This window comes from Grampus griseus, assembly GCF_964374135.1.
Source record: "Grampus griseus genome assembly, chromosome: 9".
Taxonomy (NCBI): domain Eukaryota; kingdom Metazoa; phylum Chordata; class Mammalia; order Artiodactyla; family Delphinidae; genus Grampus; species Grampus griseus.
Window position 1 is genome coordinate 39116547 of NC_139003.1, and position 21069 is coordinate 39137615.

The window sequence follows — 21069 nt, forward strand, 5'->3', positions numbered from 1 at the left end:
TGGATTGGTTTAGCGGCACTGCTTCAGGCTTTGGAGCATCTGGGCCTGTCTCCAAACTATGGATTGGAATGAAATCTGTTTCATATTTCTCCCATTATTCTTTTACTAGTGGTCACTTGGGGCATATTCTTTTCACGGGGAATGACACTAGCAGAACAAGCCAACCTATGCAGGCACATTAAAAACCTTTGTTGGCTTCAAATCTGTCATATCCCATTGACCAGAGCAAATTGCATGGTTAAGCTCATGCAGCAGTGAATTCATACAAACCTCAAGAATGAAAGAGATTTGAGTAAATACCTGCCAAACAATAGCCCAATTCATCACAGCACTATTTGGAAATGAAACTCTTAAGTTAGCTGACAGTCTGAGGCTGGACTTTTCTGTACAGTCAAATGGTAACTTTTGAATGCACCTGTCTTTCTTCCTCTCAAACCACCTCTCCTGCCTTGGTTTCTGCTTTAAAGGACAAGAAGTAATAATAATCAGATGGGGCCCCTCTCTAGGACACTGATTAAGCTCCATTTATTGGTGTGCATTTTGGTAGACACTTGATGTGGCTCTCACTCACCTATACCTTACCCATTCCAGCCCAGCTACCATGTTGCCTCTGATACTCACGTATTTCTTATTACCTTAGAAAAATGATTCAGAACAAGCTAGCTAATAATGAGATAGGTCACCTTATTCATCCTCTCTCTCATCGTTCACTGAACTTGCTCATGGTTAAAGCTCAACAGATGGCTGATGTTAAGAATTTTGGGACACCCCTGGTGGCGCAGTGGTTAAGAATCTGCCTGTCAATGCAGGGGACATGGATTCGAGCTTAGGTCCGGGAAGATCCCACATGCCTCGGAGCAACTAAGCCCATGCACCAGAACTACTGAGCCTGCACTCTGCAGCCCACAAGCCACAGCTACTGAGCCTGTGTGCCACAACTACTGAAGCCCGCATGCCTAGAGCCTGTGCTCCACAACAAGAGAAGGCACCGCAATGAGAAGCCTGCACACTGCAACGAAGAGTAGCCCCTGCTCACAACTAGAGAAAGCCCACGTGCAGCAACCAGAAAATAAAATAAAAGTGTTCTCCTTAAAAAAAAAAAAAAAGAATTTTGAATTTCATGTTAGAGGAGAAAGAGCTTTCACCCCTCCATTGGCAAATGCCTATATAAGTAAAACAACAAGACAAACAAAAATAACCACCAAAGTTAAACAGGCAAGGAAGATTTTATTCAAGACTGTTGCACAAGGGAGAGAGATTGACCTCAACTCCACTTAAAAAAAATGGCTGGGCTTCCCTGGTGGCGCAGGTTGAGGGTCTGCCTGCCGATGCAGGGGACACAGGTTTGTGCCCTGGTCCGGGAGGATCCCACATGCCGCGGAGTGGCTGGGCCCGTGAGCCATGGCTGCTGAGCCTGTGCGTCCGGAGCCTGTGCTCTGCAACGGGAGAGGCCACAACAGTGAGAGGCCCGCATACCGCAAAAAAAAAAAAAAAAAAAAAAAAATGGCTGTAAAGTCTTTAAGATCTGGGGTCTTAGGCCTTCTGTGTTTGCTTCCACAAAAGCAAACACAGAGGGCTTCCAGGTCCTTAAAAAAGACAGTCTCTGGAATTTCTGAGTCTTAAAACTAGAAAGAGACTTTTATATTCATTTCAAAGGGGCAGAAAAAAATGTGCAATTGGAAGTTTTCTAAAGTAAATGCTCTAAGGAAAGGAAGGTCAGGGGCCTATAGTCAGGGGTAAAAAAACCCCTAAAATTTAGTCAAACTGAGGGCAATGTTAAAGACATTCTGGGCAAACCACAAGTTTGGATTTAGGGACTCCAGTACTAGGGTCTCAGGCAGAAGCCCAGCTCTAAAGCAGTACCTTTTTGACATTTGCTGTTTTTGCTCTTGAATGCATCTTCTTCAAGGAACTTATGAGAAACAAGGTGACTGTGACAAAATAAGATTTAGTTATGTCTGGGTGCTGGGGCTATATAATCATCTTCACACAAAAGCAAAACTAAACAAAACTCATCATTTCTTGAATATTTTTCAAGTAGATGAGAGACATGAGCTCACTTCTGTTTCATATTATGTACAAAAATGATTACTGAGTAGTGTGGAGAACAGACACCCTGGAGGCAAGAAAATCCTTAGGAGGGAAAGAGAACTTTTACTAAAACAGTAAGAATTGTGGATGGAAAGAAAATGGCATTTTAAAAATGAAGAAACTAATAATATTAAGAAAGAGGCTGGTTTATTGCAATATGAAGGCTGTCAAGTTTTTAATGTGGGTGGCTAGGAGAAAGGTTGTTAATTCCTTTATATTCAGTAGCAATCAGTTATTTTGCAAAGATCTATTAATATTTGCTACCCAGAATGATATCTTAGGTGTGGCAGAGACTATTAGGGGTCACCAATTGAATAGGTCACTAATGCAGAAATTTCTACCATAGCATAATAAAGATAGTTTTTCTTTCTCTGCTAAGTTTTTTTCAGATGATGGGAAGATTACTTCCTCTTATAATACTGCTTTCTGTTAATAGGTGGGTTTAATTTTTAGATACTTAAATGTTATAATAAAATGAACTTTTCTATTCTTATGACAAAATTTCTCTACCTCCTACTACCAGCCTAGATCTTCTGTATATACTCCACTTTTAAAAAAAAACGAGACTGCTAAAACCAAATACATTACTTTAGAACTAGCTGAGGTTCCCCCCCCCCAAATTAAACTGCTGATCTTAGCTTTAAGTCAACTATAATTCTTATACAATTTTTTACATATAACAGTTATGTCTTTTCTCCAGAAACCTGTAATGGTTTTGTGTTTTTGTTTTGTTTTTGTTTGCTTGTTTGTTTGTTTTTACCTATTAGTGTCAGTGAATATTACTTTTTTCTGGGTTTGAAATGACTTAGCTGTGATTTCTTCTGAAGGTTTAGTTTAATGTTCTATATATGGAACTTTATATTTGCTTTAATTTCAATGGTTGGTTTGTTCCCTCATCCTCCTTTGTGGTATTCTGTTGGCCTAACTGGCATCTTTGATTCCATAAAAACTGCTCAAAACATTTTTAATTCCAGATTTTATTGTTTGGTTCATCTTATTTACTAAATTTTCATCCTCTCTAGTAAGCCAAATGTAGATTGCCATTTCTCAAATTCCTTCACATTTTTCTTTAGGCAACTGATGGCTTGAATTTATGACACTCTGCTTATTTACTAACAAACACAGATCCCGCGAGCTGTTCATATAAGTATATTTTCTGAGATTTTTAGATACATGTATTTTTTCCTCCTCCTCCTGTAAATGATTATAGAGGTTTTCATTCTTTGGAGGTTTCTGAGAGAGCTGCCTTTTACTAACTTATACACCTTGTCATTCACTCATTGCTAATTTGGACTGAGCACAAAATGCTAGGCATTGGCACAAAAAGATAGGAGCAGACTTTATAGGAGTTCATATCTTAATAGGACACAAGAAGTTAAACATATATTAGCAAGAACATGTGGTAAATGTTATTACAATAGAGACACACAGGGGTTGAACAAATGGGTCAACAAAGACTTCTCACCAGACGAGCTCCTTGCCTGTGAAAAACAAGGAATTTGTCAGTTACTGGAAGAAAGAACATTCTGGCAAGCTAATTTGCACTTGCTAAGTGTTACCTTTTTCATGTAGCACGCTACAGACTTTTAAAACAATATTCTAAATATCTTGCTTTCTTGCTTCATACTTTGTCATAATGTCTCTGGCCCATTTCCCTGGTTGTCTGTCTTCTTACAGTTAAACAAATAGTCATATTTTATATATTTTGTTGAATTCATTCACCTTATTTTATATCACCTACCTCCAAATCTCATAAAAATTGCCTATTCTAACAAAGATACTCATGAAAGATGCTCAATTTGTTTTGAAGAAAGGAATCAACTTTAGTCTGATTATATTTTTGGACAGCATAATGGAAAGAAGGAAAGAAATTAGGAGACTGACGTCAGCAAGATGGTGGAATAAGTATTTTCAGGGCTCGTACCCCACAGAAACATTGATTTTGACAACCACCCATGGATGAGAGTACCATTTTGGGAACCAGGGACTCTGGCAGAGAGGCCATAGCACTCTGTTGGAGCAAAAAAATCTGATAATAGATGCATTTAATAAGGTAAAAACAATTTCACTTTACCCACAATACTCCTCCTCTATAGGGTGGCACAGCTCAGTGTGAAGAGAGACTCCAACAAATCTCTCCTCAAGAGAGATTTCTCCCACAGGGAAGAGTGAGGGTAGTGAGCAGTGGCTCCCCCAGCTATGCAGAGCACTGCCCTAGAGGCCCACTTCTTTCTTGCCCCACCCAGAACATTGAGATCAGCATGGCTGAATAGTTCAGGAGTAGCTGGGAGCAGGAAAAGGGGTGGGAGTTCACAGCAGCTGGGGTGCAGAACTCAACAGAGGGCCTTGGTTTCTACCAAATGCCTTGTGGACTCCACTAAGAGGCCTTCCTATTAATCTCTTAGGACCCATCACCTGCAGACCACCCCCGCCTCAACTAGGCCACATGTGCCCCCAGCACTCCAAGGACCCCTCCCCTGTAGCCAGTACCCCAGCAGAAGGTACCTACAAGCTCTATAGAATCATGCATGAGCACATACAGATAGCTAGTCGACTCTGTTGGATTGGGGGAAGGCACATACCCTTAAACACTTCATGGCGGTGCCCAAGGAAAATAAATGGGAGGCTCTCAGCAGTCAAACTGGCTTGTGGGATTGAGAGAAGGCATATGATCTCATATACCCCACGGGTACTGGGTATATATACAAAGGAAATGAAATAAGGATCTCAGAGATGCATGAACTCCCATGTTCACTGCAGCATTGTTCAAAAGAGCCAAGATATGAAAACAACCCAAGTGCCTAAAACAGATGAACAAATTTTAAAATTGTGAGGTTATATGTATATAGAACACATATATACATATAACCTCACATTTTTTATTTGTTCATATATATATACTAAATATATTTTGTGTGTATATATATAAAATATTACACACACACACACACACACATATAAAATGGATGTTATTCAGCCTTTTTTTTTTTTACATCTTTATTGGAGTATAATTGCTTTACAATGGTGTGTTAGTTTCTGCTTTATAACAAAGTGAATCAGTTATACATATACATATGTTCCCATATCTTTTCCCTCTTGCGTCTCCCTCCCTCCCACCCTCCCTATCCCACTCCTCCAGGTGGTCACAAAGCACCGAGCTGATCTCCCTGTGCTATGCGGCTGCTTCCCACTAGCTATCTACCTTACGTTCGGTAGTGTATATATGTCCATGCCTCTCTCTTGCTTTGTCACAGCTTACCCTTCCCCCTCCCCATATCCTCAAGTCCATTCTCTAGTAGGTCTGTGTCTTTATTCCTGTCTTACCCTTAGGTTCTTCATGACTTTTTATTTTTTTCTTAAATTCCATATATATGTGTTAGCATATGGTATTTGTCTTTCTCTTTCTGACTTACTTCACTCTGTATGACAGGCTCTAGGTCTATCCACCTCATTACAAATAGCTCAATTTCGTTTCCTTTTATGGCTGAGTAATATTCCATTGTATATATGTGCCACATCTTCTTTATCCATTCATCCGGTGATGGACACTTAGGTTGTTTCCATCTCCTGGCTATTGTAAATAGAGCTGCAATGAACATTTTGGTACATGACTCTTTTTGAATTATGGTTTTCTCAGGGTATATGCCCAGTAGTGGGATTGCTGGGTCATATGGTAGTTCTATTTGTAGTTTTTTAAGGAACCTCCATACTGTTCTCCATAGTGGCTGTACCAATTCACATTCCCACCAGCAGTGCAAGAGGGTTCCCTTTTCTCCACACCCTCTCCAGCATTTATTGTTTCTAGATTTTTTGATGCTGGCCATTCTGACTGGTGTGAGATGATATCTCATTGTAGTTTTGATTTGCATTTCTCTAATGATTAGTGATGTTGAGCATTCTTTCATGTGTTTGTTGGCAGTCTGTATATCTTCTTTGGAGAAATGTCTATTTAGGTCTTCTGCCCATTTTTGGATTGGGTTGTTTGTTTTTTTGTTATTGAGCTGCATGAGCTGCTTATAAATTTTGAAGATTAATCCTTTGTCAGTTGCTTCATTTGCAAATACTTTCTCCCATAAAAGAAAAAAGAAAAAAAATTGCCTTTTGCAACAACGTGAATGAACTTGGAGAATATTTTGGTAAGTGAAATGAGGCAGCCACAGAAACACAAGTACTACATAATCTCATTACATGTGTAATCTGAAAACATTGAACTGATAAAAGAAGAGCATAGAATTGGTAGTTGCCAGCAGCTGAAGCGTGGGGGTATGGGAAGATGTTAACCGCAGGATACAGAGTTTCAGTTACAGTGAATGAGTAAGTTCTGGAGATCTAATGTACAGCATGGCAACAATAGTTAATAATACTGTATTGTATACTTTAATTTTCAAAGAAAGTAAATCTTAAGTGTTCTTCCCACACACACACAAAATGGTAACCGTGAGGTGACCAATGTATTATGTATTTTTTTTTTTTTCGGTACACGGGCCTCTCACTGTTGTGGCCTCTCCCGTTGCGGGGCACAGGCTCCGGACGCGCAGGCTCAGCGGCCATGGCTCACGGGCCCAGCCGCTCCGCGGCATGTGGGATCTTCCCGGACCGGGGCACGAACCCGTCGGCAGGCGGACTCTCAACCACTGCGCCACCAGGGAAGCCCGTATTATGTATTTTTTAAAATAAATATTTCCAAAGAACTTGATTCTCCTCTTGAAAGTCTATGCTGAGGTACACATTTCTTTTAGTGTAGTCATTTCTTTATGGATGAATTATGTCTGTGAATCTGAGTCTACTTAACTGACTTGTTGACACACCACAATGAAAGAAAGGGATGCCAGTATATTAGAACTAAAAAGCTTGCCTTTGAATGTTCATGACAAAACAAAAGCCACAAGAAAGCAACATCAGCAGAACATACAAAAGAAGCAAAAAAGAATTGCCAATCATTCCATAACCTTAAGGAAATTTACTCATTGTAAATAAAATGAAAATTCATCCTTAGAGCTGGCAGAAAAGAACAGTGCTCAAATTTGGTCCCCCAATGGAATGAATGCTTCTTCGACAGAGTAACAAATGAAAATTGGATCAGGGACACATTTTCAATGAAAAAGACACACTGCCAGATGGCTTCTTGGCAAAGGAAAGAGAAGAGTTGATTAAACTGTCATGTGATGACTTCAAATTCAGCAAAGTACAGCTTAACAACTTCTTGTTGAGAAGGATAAAGGAGGACCTTCAGGTACGGGGTATGGTTTTGATATTGTTAAGGTTTAAGATTACTTTGCAGTTTCATTGATTTTCTGCAGTGCTTTCAATAAGGAAAAACACAAAATGAATCTCAACCGGGAGCAAGATTTTCTGTTGAATAGAACTTGGGTTTCTCTAGAACTAATTCTTGGAAATCTTGATGCCAAACACTCCTTATAAAGCACAATTTTACTTTTCAAGAAAAACTATAGTGTGCATGTTCATTTACATGCACGGCTATTTCAGCGTGAATTAGGATTTGCTCCCCTTATCATACCAGATAAAAAATGGGGATACTATAAAACTTGTACCAACATGCAAACATGTCCCCTAAGGACTTATTATCCTTGCTCGTCTGTCTCCCCTCTCCTTTAACAAATCACTAATTTGCTTTCATAACTGTACTGGCCCATGTGCAGGAGTTGTCAGTTAAAAGGTTTCCAACCCACCTAGCTTGGGCATGCCAACAGCGATGTGCTATATCCTTGGATTCAGTGCTTGTTCCAGGGGTGGGCATATAACTCAAACAGAGCAGTCAACATCAATTTTGGAACTGGTATGGATGCTGGGAGAGGATCTCTTTCCCCCTGATGCTCCTGGATACTAAAAAACATGTTAGCCAATTGCTGCCACATAGTGAGAGCTTCCCTGAGAATAAAGCAAAAGGCAAAAAGCAGAGACAAAAATGGGAGGAAAAGAGAGATATAGTTCTGAGGGGACTGTATCCATGCCAGGCTCCTGGCTTTCTTAAAAGCACCTCTCGGGCTTCCCTGGTGACGCAGTGGTTGAGAGTCCGCCTGCCGATACAGGGGACACGGGTTCGTGCCCTGGTCCGCGAGGATCCCGCATGCCGTGGAGCGGCTGGGCCCGTGAGTCATGGCCGCTGAGCCTGCGCGTCCGGAGCCTGTGCTCCGCAATGGGATAGGCCACAGCAGTGAGAGGCCCGCGTACCGCAAAAAAAAAAAAAAGCACCTCTCATCTTATAATTTTCAATTATACAAGTCACTAATATTTTTCTATGATTATTGGAATTTTGTCATTAAAAAAAAGAGTGTCTTGACTAATACACTAAGAATCTGTGTTTGGAAAGTGAATCACCTGTATATTTGTTTAAGAAAAAAGATATTTACATTGAACTAAGTAAACAGCCTTCCAGAACAATTTTTCTAAAAAAACAAAATCCACACTTGTATGTGTGTATGTGTGTGGTCTGCAGAGTCTAAGATCTTTGAGGTAAGAGACTATATCACACAAATTTCTATCTCCGCATAGTCTAGGACTCATGACTCTTTTTTTTTTTAAATAAATTTATTTCATTTTTGGCTGCGTCAGGTCTTCGTTGCTGCGTGCAGGCTTTCTCTAGTTGCGGCGAGCAGGGGATACTCTTTGTTGCAGTGCGTGGGCTTCTCATTGTGGTGGTGTCTCTTGTTGCAGAGCATGGGCTTTAGGCATGCAGGCTTCAGCAGTTGTGGCACGTGGGCTCAGTAGTTGTGGCTCGCAGGCTGTAGAGCACAGGCTCAGTAGTTGTGATGCACGGGCTTAGTTGCTCCGCGGCATGTGGGATCTTCCCTGACCAGGGATCGAACCCATGTCCCCTGCACTGGCAGGTGGATTCTTAACCACTGCGCCACCAAGGAAGTCCCTCATAAGACTTGTTGAATCTAATTGAATACTGGATTCCTTGCATAAAAAACTTTATATACAAACCTAGCAGGGAACACAGTTCGTATCTACTGAACTCATGAGTAAACTATTTCTTATCACACTGCTGGTTTTTTGCCTTAAGTTTGTGGGGTTTTTTTTAATGTTTTCACGTTCTTGTCTGACTCCATAATAACAGACACTGAAAAAATAGAAATTAGGTATTAGAGAGTGTCCACAAAACTTAAATTCTTCTATTTACATTCTTCTAGAGAAAATCCCATAATAACACAAATGAGCATTTTCATTCATAATTGTGATAATTCATGAACATTATCATAATACTGTGCTTTTACTTAGCATCCTCTGTACTACTTAAAACACATTTATTCGTACTTTTTCACTTTTCCTCTGTACCTTCTTTTTCAATGAACCTTCTGCTCTGTGAATAATATAAATGGTAGAAAACAACTTGGCTACAAAGTAATCAGTAAACACCAATCAAATGAAAAATGCCCTTGCTGTTGTCGGGCTGGTATTCCCTGGAAGTATAAGCAATACATATTTTACTGAAGCTTTCATAGTGGAGATGGAGAGAAGATTTTCATTATTAACACTGAAATTTTCAATTAAGAAAGTTAAGCATCCACTCTCAATTTTCAAGTCTCTGTTTTGAAGTCACAGAGCCTCTTCTCTCTCCTCTTCCTTTACAGGGCTTACTTACCCTAGTTTTTCAACTCACCTTTCTTGCCTCTTCTCTCTTTCTTATTTATACAGAACAGTTTATACCCACCACTGGCCACCATCACTTCACTCATCTAAAGGATCAACGTGCCTTAAAACATACTTCTCAAAGCTTAACGGGCGTATGAATCACCTGGAAATCTTGTTAAAATGCAGATTCTGAATTAGTGGGTTTGGGGAGGAAAACAGATTTTCTAGTTCTGAAAGCTGAATGACACAGATGTTTTAAGCCTGGGAACCATCCCTTGGGTAGCAAGGGTTAGAAAATTGAGGATGATCACTGATTACCAAAAGTTGTTTCCTCCCTCTAACACAGGTCTGTGCAAGTATATTTTTATGAGACAAAATTTGCTCATCTATAAAATGGGAATAAGTACCCTCTCCTGCTACACAGTAATTGTGTAGTTCAAATAAGCTTTTGTTCTGGAAGAGTTTTGGAAACCATAAACAGTTACATAAATGTAAGGGGTCATGATTTTTGAATTCTGTGTATGCCATCATTTAACAAATAATTATAGGTGATCTACTAGTGAAAGGTCCTGGGTTAGGTGATGAAGTTAAATCAGTGAACAAACAATGCAGTTTCTCTCTTTATAAAATTTATAATCGGTAAGAGAGCAAAATATTATGATATTACAAATTGAATTATTTAACTACAAATACCTTCTAATAAGAAAAAGTGTATGAGAACACTTGATGGTTGTTTTAGATCAATCTAGGAGTGACATTTCACCTGATTTTAGACACAGGAGTAGTAATTAACTTAAAAAAGAGAAGAATAGTGAATATCCAGGCAGAAGGAACTAAACATGCAAACACTCTGCAATAGGAATCACATGGCTTGTTCACGGAACTTTTTTTTTTTTTTTTAATATTCTGCCCTTCGTGATTTGTGTTTCTTTCACATTTATTATGATGATGTATTTTATAATTGATTGAATGATTTTATTTCTTTTTTTATGGAAGAGTAACTGTGAAGTTCTTCTACCTTCAAAATTGTGGAGTGGTTCTCAAATCTTAATTCATATGCTCAGTTTATTGACTGTGTACAGGGGAACAACATGCAACCTACTTCCCCAGGTATCTTAACGGCAGATTCACTTTGTTGTGGTAATAACTCACTGTATTGGAAGAGTCTTTCTGAAACATCTTTTTATTTGGTTATAATTCTGAATTCTTAAATTCAAAGTTCTTAGAAGTTTATTTTAGGAACAATGGAAAGGAAACATGAGAAAGAGTTGGAAGAAAAAAGAAGTTTTATGGGGATAATTCATATGAAAGATAAAAGGGAGAGGAAGTAGGAGTGGGTAGGGAGCCTTCAGATCCAAGATGCGTTTGTAAGACCTGTGAAAGTAAAGATGAAAGGAAGGAGAATTTTGTAGTAAGGACAGCTCTGGGAAAGCCTCTGCTAGCCCAGTGGGAGGGATGATACAAATATTGCTCCTATACTGGGCAGAAATGGTGAGTCCTTGCAACATCACCTTGCTCAGAAAACAACTTGGCTACAAAGTAATCAATAAACAATCAAATCATTGCCTGGGACTGTGAGGGGGTGTGTGGTAGCAGAGGGGGGTCTAGAAGGCATCTTTAGCTACAGGTTTTCAGCTAAGTGACCAGTGCAGAAGTTCCCTCTTGAAAAGAGATCTGAATGATAATGCTTCAATGTCTACTTCACAATTTCAGTCTCTCTCACCATTTGCTCTCTATTGTTTTTTCTCATCAAATGTGTGACTCTGGGTACGTTTTGAACAGTGCCAAATTGTGTCTTTTTATTTATTACACTTTTTTTCCCCTCAGAATACCATCTGACTTCTCCCCTCTATTTATGATGCTTTCTCCCCCTGCCCCCCCAAGGTATTTTGTTTTCATTTGGAGCTTTTGTGTTTCTAGTCTTGCTTAAGAAAAATCTTACTTGCCCCCAAATTATATCATTTTCTGCTAATATTATTATTTACTAATTATTGAATTTTAAATATTTGATTTATTGAAATTTATTATTTTATGATGTAATTCATACTTGGTAGACAGTATTTTGTTACTTCCAGATAGACAGCCAATTATACCACCACCATTTATTAAATAAACTACCTTCTCCCCATTCATTTAAAACAACACATTGTCACATAGTTTTTCCATGCTTCATTTAGATCCTTTTGTGAACTTTTATTTATAGACTTGTAAATTATTTCTACTCCAGGTTCATACTCTATTAATTAGTAACCTTACAGTAAGTTGTAAATACATTGTGTAGTAAGTTCCCACTCAATACTCATTTTAAAAAATGCGGCTGTGAAAGAATAAAAAAATTGGTAAATTCTTTTCACCCCCTAAAAAAACTATAAAATTGGGCAAAATCAGCAAAAATCTTTCTGAAAACTACTAACAATAAATGGAAAAGGCTTTATTTATGAAAAGCTGCCAAAACATTGAATAAGATCCATGCGAGACAGTGGCTTTTTTCCATTGATCTGGTCTCATCCCACTCCCAGCTTGGTTAGTGTGGTGCTGACCATGTAAAGCAGAGGCTTCACTGCATGGGGAGTGCTGCCATGACCTGCAGGTTCAAAGCACAAGCTGTGAAGGGCGTTGTCAGTAAAGTAGCACATTCAATAGGAAACAAATGAGAAAAGCCTTCAATTCTGCTATCTTTGGATTGTAGTCCCACGTGAGGCTATCAATGGACCTGCCACTTATTTTACTGGGGAACCGCAGGAATGAAAGAACATTATAAAAGTGAGACTAACTCTTAATTCACACCTGGTTTACTAGCAGGCTGTGTGCACATGCAGGGGAGGCCCAAGGGGACATGGTTAAAAGCAAATGCCAAAAGAGACTTGAAAGCTGTCTGAACTTTACATACGCTCCTTAACTAAACACACATCTACCTGCAGAGGGTGGAAATCTTATGGGCTCATGGTGTTCAGCACAACCTCTAACCAATTATTGGCTGACCAGTGAGATATGTGGATACAGGAGCAACCCCAGGAAGTCAGGGGAGTTGAAAAAATCAAAAATGAGAAGAAAAATAACTGAGCAAAGACATCAACTACTGCAGCATCCAGAGCAGGTACAATACATGACCTAATATATCCAGTTTTCAATGACAAACTATGAGGCATACAAAGGAACAGAATATGTGACTTACTCAAAAAATAAAGCAGTCAATAGAAAGTGTTCCTGAGAGAGTGCAGATGTTGAATGTAACAAAGACGTCAAAGAAGAAATTATAAATATGTCCAAGAATTAAAAGACATGCTTAAAGGTTAAAGAAACATATGTGGTCAATGAATCAACACTTAAGGGAATCTCAATAAGGAAACAGAAACTGTTTAAAAGGAACCAAATCGATATTCTAAAATTGAAAAGCAGTATGACCAATATGAAAATAGATTGGTCCCACATCATATTTTAGATAGCAGAAGAGAGAATGCTCAAACTTGAAGATGAATCTATTTAATTTATCCAATCTAAAGACAGAAAGGAAAATATTTTTAAAAGAGGAATAGAGTTTCAAAAACCTATAGAATAACATGAAACATATCAACATATATGTCATAATGAGTCCCAGAAGTAAAGGAGAGAAAACTATTTTAATAATAGTGGCTCAAAATTTCCCAAATTTGATGATAAACAGTTTACAGAGCCAAGAAGCTCAAAAAACTTCCCATGGGACGAAGAGAGATTTACATCTGGGCACATCATAGTCAAACTGCTAAAAGACAAATATAAAAGAAAAATTGAAAGCAGCAAGAGAAAAATGACTAATTATGTACAAGGAAACAACAATATGATTCATGGCTAGCTTCTCATCAGAAGCAATGGAATCCAGAGGGCAACAAGATGCCTTTTTCAAAGTGTTGAAAGAAAAAATGAAAACCTGTCAACCCAGAATGTATATGTGATAAAACTACCATCAAAACTAAAGGAGGGCTTCCCTGGTGGCGCAGTGGTTGAGAGTCCGCCTGCCGATGCAAGGGACATGGGTTTGTGCCCCGGTCCGGGAAGATCCCACATGCCACGGAGCGGCTGGGCCCGTGAGCCATGGCCCCTGAGCCTGCGTGTCCGGAGCCTGTGCTCCGCAACGGGAGAGGCCACAACAGTGAGAGGCCAGCGTACCGCCAGAAAAAAAAAAAAAAAAAAAGGAAAATAAAGACATTCACAGATAAACAAAGATTAAGTGAATTCATTCCTAGCAGAAATGCCTTAAAATGTGTTAAAGGAAGTTTTTCAGTCTTAAAGTACATGACATCAGATGATAAATCTACAGAAAAACATAAAGAGCACTGTAGATGGCAAAAACATAGGTAAATATAAATGACTGCAAATGTATTTTTTCCATTTCCTCTGAAATAAAGAAAATATTGTTGCAAAGGTCAATGACTATAACACTATATCATTGAACTTATTACATACATAAATGAAATATACATGAAAATATTAGTATCAAAGAAGGAAAAGAAATAGAATCATACTGGAGAAGTATTGCTATGTCTAGAATTAACAAAGTATTAGCCTGAAATTGACCATGATAAGTTAAAATTCATATTGTAATCTCTAGAGCAACCATTAAGAAAATAACTTTTAAAAAGTGCTAAAAAACAACAGAAATTAAAATGGTACAATAAAAAAATTTTTAATAATCACAAAACAAGGTAGAAAAGTAAAAACAGAAGAACAAAAAAAGACAACACATTAAAAAAAATAGCGAAATGACAGAGGTTAATCCAATCAATAATAACATTGTGTATAGATTAAACACTAATCCAAAGATATTGTTAGATTGGATTAAAGAACAATACCCAATTATAGCCTGTCTACAAATATACACTACAAATTCATAAACACAAATAGATTAAAAGTAAAAAGATGGGGGCTTCCCTGGTGGCGCAGTGGTTGAGAATCTGCCTGCCAACGCAGGGGACATGGGTTCGATCCCTGGTCTGGGAATATCCCACATGCCGCAGAGCAACTAAGCCCATGTGCCATGACTACTGAGCCCACGTGCCACAACTGCTGAAGCCCGCATACCTAGAGCCCATGCTCCACAACAAGAGAAGCCACTGCAATGAGAAGCCCGCAATGAAGAGTAGCCCCCGCTCGCTGCAACTAGAGAAAGCCTGTGCACAGCAATGAAGACCCAACACAGCCAAAAAAAAATAAATAAAATAAATAAATTTATTTAAAAAAATAAAGTAAAAGGATGGAAGAAGTTGCATCATGCAATCAGTAACCATACATTAAAGAGCTGAAATGGATAGATTAATATCAGAACAGACTATAAGACAAAAGATATTATTAGGGACAAAGAGGGACATTTCAAAATAATAAATGGATCGATATATCAGGAAAACATAATGCCACTAATATATATATGAACCTAACAAAGAACATGGAGCAAAATCTAAGAAAATTAAAAGCATACATAGGCCACTTAAAAATTTTAGGTAGAAATGTCAGTACCCTCTATCAAAGATAGATTATTTTTGAAAACTAGATAGAAAATTAGTAAGATTATATAAGATTTGACCAACACTATTGGTTAATTTGACCTAATTGATGTTTATAGACTATTCTACCAGACAAGAAAATAATACTCATTCTTTTCATGTATACATGCATTCTTCAGGATAAATTTTAGGTTAGGCCTTAAACCAAAAGTCAGTAATTTTAAGGGATTGACATTATTCAAAATATTGAGATAGAAATTAATAATAGAAAAATATTGAGAAACTCCCAAATACTTATAATCTCAGATCATATCTCTAAATAACACATACATTAAAAAAGAAATAATAAGGGAATTTTAAAAGTATTTTTAACTGAATGAAAATAAAAACATATGAAAATTTATGGGGACAGATAAATCGATTCTTGGAGGGAAGTATATGGTTTTAAAAAAGTAAAAAGGTCTTGAACAAGTCATCTAACGTCCACCTTAAAATATTATGAGAAATAATTAAGCCAAAATTAGGCAGATGATAATAAAAATCAGACGGAAGTCAATCAAATGGAAACAGGAAAAAAGCAGAGAAAAATCAAGAAAACCAAAAGCTGATTCTTTGATATGATCAACAAAATTGAAAAATTGTAGCTATACTGACCCCATCCCCTTAACTCTCTCCTTGTCCAAACTTTAGTCAGGCTCCTCTGAGCCTGTCAAAGGCTCCAAACATCATCCCTCTCTGCCACTGATGCTTCAGGCACCATTGGATCTGCTAGATCTTATGGCCTAAGTGGCAGAACAGCTTGTACAGTAGCCTGGACCTTTTGTAGAGCCTTCTGTTCTGGGCCCCACTCAAAACTAGCAGCTTTTCTGGTCACTCAGTAAAGGAGCCAGAATAACATACCCAAATAGTAATACGTTGCCTCCAGAATCCAAAGAGGACACTAGACATTCTGGCACTTTTTAAAAAAAAATTTTTTTTTTTCAGTTGTAAGAGGGGTCAGATGTAACAACTTATTCTTCACTTTGGAAGGGTATCTCAGCCTACCCAATACCACCCAACCACCCAGTGGTATCATTGAGTAAGAAGAATTCACAAAAGATGAATTGAGGGTACATATAAGACAAGAGAGGTGTATCAAATTTAATCAGCAAAAAAAAAAAAAAAAAAAAAAATTTAATCAGCAGTAATGAGTTAAGTTCATATATTGAGATATTTTTCAGGTCAGCTAGTTGGTGGGAGGAGAAAAATCAAAGAAGAGGTAAAAGGCAGTACTTTAGAATACTTGGTGTTCTTCTAACCAAGGAAATGAGTGGAACGTCGAGTCTCAAAGGAATCAAAACAAGTTAAAGATTTGGGTCAAATCTGCAATGGGATTAAACTGCTCTTGCCTGCCACAGAAATGGAAATGCCTCCTTATGGTATTAATGTAGTGAGAAAGATAAATGAAATACACAAAATATTTTGAGCAGTGTGACTTTTTCTTTAAGTAAGTCTTTTGTTGATGCTCAATATTTGATGTAGATGAATTCAAAGCTACTCTCACAAATGTAGAATAGAAGCTCAGACACCTCTTCTGCACACCTCCACCTTCCTACTGTGGAGCCGCTGATATACCGCCACAAAACTCCCCTTTTCCTCTTCCTTAGCTTTACCATTACTTTATGTCTTCGGATTATATTAGAATTTTTACCTTTTGTTAGACGAAAGCACCAAACATCAGTAAAAACTAGAGTTTAAAAAAAGCCGCCTTTTTTTTTTTTTTTTCTGCGGTACGCGGGCCTCCCACTGTTGTGGCCTCTCCCGTTGCGGAGCACAGGCTCCAGAAGCGCAGGCCCAGCGGCCATGGCTCACGGGCCCAGCCGCTCCGCGGCATGTGGGACCTTCCCGGACCAGGGCATGAACCCGTGTCCCCTGCATCGGCAGGCGGACTCTCAACCACTGTGCCACCAGGGAAGCCCCCAGAAAAAGCCTTCTTTTTAACTAGAGTTAAAAAGTTGTCGACAATACCAAACATGTTTAATGAATTGAAGTGGTTCCTGAATTTAGAAGACATACGTTAATAAGAAAACCATTATAAATCAGTGAATTAGTATACTTTTCACCTTCTTAGGACAATTACATTTTAAGGAATGATTACTTAGAGGAAGGAGTTGATATACTGCTTGATTCTCAGGTGTTGGATCGTCAGGTAACAGGTGTAGCTGGGAGAATGCTTACCTATACATTATTTATCACTAGAGGCTATACTATCTTATGCCTCATGTGAGCAATCCAGTATATAAATAATATGTATTTTTCCATTAATTTGTTTCCTTCTCTCCAGTTTCCGTACTTTAAGGTTAATTGTGACAGATTCAAACTATAAAATAATATTAGAGGTAACTCACAATATAGTGTTAGCTATAGAAATTTTCTAACATTTGAATTCCCTAAGCATGTGAGTTTTGGGGGAGCATTATTACTGCACATGAGTTTTACCTTTAGCTTCAAGTAAATTGGTTACATTGTGTATTTCACTGTAGCATTTTCTGTCTCCTTGCTTTCATTTAAGATGACACTTTGATCAAAGGTGACAAAACATGAAATTATGGCCAGCTGTAAGAATGTCACATGCCATTTCAAAGTCCTCCTGCAGTTGGAAAATTTCCTGATTATCTGGACCCACCAAGGGAATTAAAATTCAGTTCGCTTGACATTACAGCATGTTTTAACAAGAGCACAATTATATTCCTACCCTGTTCCAATATAGAGTTGCCTAGTCAGAACTGTCAGAGAAGCCCATGGGGGATAGGAACTGTCACCAAGCATCAGCTCACACAGGAGAGTAAAATGAAGTCAATGGTTTCTTCCTTTATAAAAATCAGTAATTATATTTTATTTGAAAATATGTGCTCCAACGCCCAGAGCAAAGCCCTGAGAATGTAAGAAAATCAGTCTATTTTCAAGCTTTATGGCGAAATCCTTTACATAATAAGAACTGTTAGCTGTTTTCTCCTCTGTAAAAAGAAAAAAATTCTAGGACATATGAAGCAACTGTCACAATCATGAAAAATAAGACATTTTGAAAATATGTCTGCAAAATTACCAGCTTTATTTTTATGGAGAGAGAAAAAATGTACTTTGTGGGCTTTAATTTTATTGAAAAATATTGATTGAACACCTACTTCATACCCAGCTATTTGCTAGGCTCTGGGGTACAAGAAATGCATAAATACATGTTCTGCCTTTGTCAAACTCACAGGCTAGCAGAGGAGACATAAATGCAAATAAAATTAATTCCCTAGTCAGAAGGAGAACAAAGATGAGAAATAATTATTACTCAAAGATGACAAGGCTGTCGCATAGCACGGGTTCAAAGTGCTTAGCCTAACACCAACTGCAAAAAACTTAAGTCTACAAAAAATAGACTTGTGAAATACACAATGTAACCAATTTACTTGAAGCTAAAGGTAAAACTCATGTGCAGTAGTAATGCTCCCCCAAAACTCACATGCTTAGGGAATTCAAATGTTAGAAAATTTCTATAGCTAACACTACATTGTGAATTACCTCTAATATTATTTTATAATTTGAATCTGTCACAATTAACCTTAAAGTATGGAAACTGCAGAGAAGGAATCAAATTAATGGAAAAATACATATTATTTATATACTGGATTGCTCACATGAGGCATAAGATAGTATAGCCTCTAGTGATAAATAATGTATAGGTAAGCATTCTCCCAGCTACACCTGTTACCTGACAATCCAACACCTGAGAATCAAGCAGTATATCAACTCCTTCCTCTATAGGTAGTTCTCACTGGGAAACTATCAAGGGTTAGTTTAGGAGAATGAAATATTTAGGATCACCACAAATGTTTATAATACTATATAACGTAATGGTAGGGAAGGGAGTTATCTGCTCTCAAACCTCCTAGGTTTGGTACACATTTAGTTGTGAAGTGTTAAAATATTTGCAACCTAGTTTAGTCTGTTTGGGCTGCTATAATAAAATACCAAAGACTGGGTAGCTTATAAACAACAGAAATGTATTGCTCTCAGTTCTGGAGGCTAGAAGGCTGAGATCAGGTGCCAGCATGGTTGGGTTGACTTCTTGAATCCTCATATGGCAGAAGGGAGCTTTGTGGGGTCTCTTTTATAAGAGCACAAGAGGCTTTGTTTTATTGGCACAGATAGCGAGAAGGTTGGTCTCAACTGGGTCACTTTCTTTCTCCATGTAAACCTCTGAGCCTCTCCACGTGGCCTCTTCAACAGGGTCATCGGACTTCTTACATGACACCCTAGGTCTCCAAGAGATGTAGGGGGAATCTGTCTGTCCTGCTAAAGGCTAAGCCAGAGCTGTCATGGTGTCACTACTACCGTGCTCTATTTGTTAAGGAAGTAGCGAGGTAACCCCAGATCCTTGATAGGAGAAGTGTCAATGTATGTGTACTCATCCTTAATCTTGCACAATACATTATCAGCAAAAAGGTTATATCTGAAACTTTAACAGTTACATTCTTTTCATTATCCTTCTGATTTAGAATATCTAAGCTTTCTTAATCAATGTTTAATCAGAATTTATAGTAGTCTTAAGACATTCTAAGTTACTCATGTTGAAATAACAAAAGCAGTCCTTTTTATTTTATGCTTGTAAACTATCAGATACACTTTAGTTTTATTTAAACTTCCTGCTTAACAAGGCTTACATATTTTGTTGTACTGTGTATTGTTATGTTGTAGGTTTTTGATATCACTGAGACTCAAATTCAGGTAGATTTGAACTGAAAAACCTTTTCCACTGCTTGAGATTACAGAGTATTTTTTAAGTGATTTTGTGAAATAGATAATTTTTAATTTAATGGATGTGTAACAAAATATCTATCTAGATATTTTATTACTAAAACTCAAACTGAGAAGTAAAAGAGACTATGCTGATATTTGCAGATAGGCAGATATTTCTCTGACAGAAGAGAACCTTGGAAGCAGCTGTAGCCAAAATCATATTTTCTCACATGAAAGGATGTGAAACCACCACAAATACTAATAGTATCTGAGAAAGAAGCCAGGTGATTACCAAGGCTAATCAGCATTTCTAAAAACTCAGATAAAGTTGAGACTGTAATAGGATTACATTTTCTGCTACTCAAGCCCTCAATGTTTGCATATGAAACTGGTAAGGTTTACAAATTGGGATAGCTCTAATGAGCCCAGATTTGTGCCAGTAACAGCTAGAAGCTAGAACTTTTCTTGACTTTTCTTTCTGCAAAGAAAAAATAGCAGGAAAAAAAAAAAAGCCTCCTTCAAAGTATTTGCTTTGAAATCTCATGATTAGATGAGACTCAATCTGATATCAAATCAGAGGAAGAGAGAAAAATCATTTCAGGTGCTAATTATAGGAAATTCAAAATACAGGGAGAATAGTAGAATACTTTACTTTTATTAAATTTACCTTTAAAAAAAACTCCAGTGTTGACTAAAGTCACATGAGGCAGAACCTAGGTAAAAGAAAATGTTTTCTCATAAAAAATAGAAAAGGATTTTACAAGATATTACATAAAACTATATACTATTGAATTAAGAATGCATACCTTGTAAAAGTATTAATATATTAACAGAATATTGGCAAAATAGAATAGCATGACATTCAGTATTATGGAGCCATTTCCTCATAGCTGACCAACTAAATTTCACTTGAGCAGAATCATTTACTATTTCTGAATGTTGAGCATCTAAATGCTAAGTCTGATTGCAAGAGAGTTGATTGATTTGACACGTCAAAATGGATCAACTTGACTGAGTGTGAGTCATTCTAACCAGTTCTTCAGTAACACATACGAATGGTTATTTATGCAAAAATAACCATTTCAGTATATTTTAACTCTTAAGTTAAAAAACCACACTCTCCCCCTCCCCTGCCCAG